Below are 1,610 nucleotides of genomic sequence, written 5' to 3'. Positions count from 1 at the left end.
GTGAGTGTCTGTATAATTCAACACATGCCAGATCACCAACAACAAAAAATCAGAACCCCTTTGTCTATGTTGGAGACTTTTATTGTGAAGTAAACCATCTTAAAAAGGATCATGTAACCGTTCCAATGACGTCAGCGGGGAAACTGCTATACAGAATCTCCAAGTTGTGGTTTTGATGGACTAAAATAAACCCAAATATTTTATTTGTCTTGGGGGAAAAAAAACCAAAAGTGTTTAGATGTTAGTTTAGGCTTTAATCTTACTACACTTTACTGACTCAAATTAACCCATGTTTTTCATTTTGTCTTATAGAAATGTATTCTTGGCCCAAACACAATGAAGATTAACTGATTCAGATTAACTGATTAGTTTAATCAATTAATCATATGATAAATAAACTGGGTAGTTTTTTRAAAGTGAATTTTGTTTACAGAGACTTCTTAATACATTTTATTTATGGTTTCAGTTGTAAGTAGTTTTTATTTCCTTTTTTATGTATYGTTTTAGGTTGATGTGTTTTATTTTAGATAATATTTAAAATATCTTCCAGTTCCAGTCAGAAGTGTTCTGTACAATATTAAAGTTAACTCATGAGAGGCCGTACTTACATTGTTATGCCATTCTCAATAAATTTCTTTAAAATTGTCTCAAAACAGCAATATTATCATTTATCGCAATAATATGTGGGACAATTTATCATCAAGTAAAGTTTGCTATCGTGATAGGCCAATGCGCGTAAAGTTTATTGAAAAGAAAAACCCAAACAAAGAATGAAATGTTTGGCAATATAGCATCTATCTAGATGCTATATTGCCAAACATATAGCAATCTATATGTTTGCTATATGTTTGGCATATAGCAAACATATAGATTTGCTACCTCTCAATCAGATGGCTGATTGAGAGGTACAATCAGCCATCTGGCTGATTGTACCTCTCAACATGGCTCCACTCTTATAACACATAATGGTTAACATATTAATTAAATTRTGAACTCAATATTTATCCAAAGATCCAGCATAAAGTTGGGAGAGCTGTTCAAGTGGCAGAATTAAGATTTTCTCAGATTTATGCATTTATTGATTTGTATTGCTTCTTTTACAGTCACCAAAGGATGGAGACTCTGTGACACCAGAAAACATYACCATGGTAACTGTTTAATGTTTGTTTTTTGTGTGTGTCCAGCATTTATATTAAACCTGTTGTMTATTTCTGGGTGAATTCCTTTCTTTTARTACGGTTCAGTAGCTCTGTGATTATCAGGGGAAAAAAAACAACTTTCTGCAAATACAGGATCTACTTTTTTGTCACTATAAGTTTGAAAATAATTCATTTTAAAACGGCCTACAGCTCATACTTAACAATAACTATAAAAAAAWWAAWWAAWWAAWAAWAAAAAATCTTCAGCATATGTTTACAGGAAATAATAAGTGAATTGCTAGAAAACCCAGTTTTGATCCTAACTGGAGCTAACCTCTCCTCTGACCTCAGAAGGAATAAAACATGGGAGGATGTGTCTGAAAAATCACTTGAAGTTTGTTCCAGCTGAATGTTACTGTGGAGTTTATGATTACATGTGATTGCTGTGACAGAGTCCTGATTTACAGATGT

General features: G+C 32.2%; 1 protein-coding gene across 1 annotated transcript in view; it reads left to right on the top strand.

The window, feature by feature from the left end:
• The window catches only part of deaf1 (DEAF1 transcription factor), a 10,867-nt gene that overhangs the window by 4,293 nt on the left and 4,964 nt on the right, over nt 1–1,610 (top strand). The window lies entirely within an intron of this gene.

Source organism: Poecilia reticulata, linkage group LG6 (assembly GCF_000633615.1).
Source record: "Poecilia reticulata strain Guanapo linkage group LG6, Guppy_female_1.0+MT, whole genome shotgun sequence".
In the NCBI taxonomy this organism is placed as follows: domain Eukaryota; kingdom Metazoa; phylum Chordata; class Actinopteri; order Cyprinodontiformes; family Poeciliidae; genus Poecilia; species Poecilia reticulata.
Note: the sequence above shows the minus strand (reverse complement) of the source record. Positions and strands in the feature narration are given on the sequence as shown.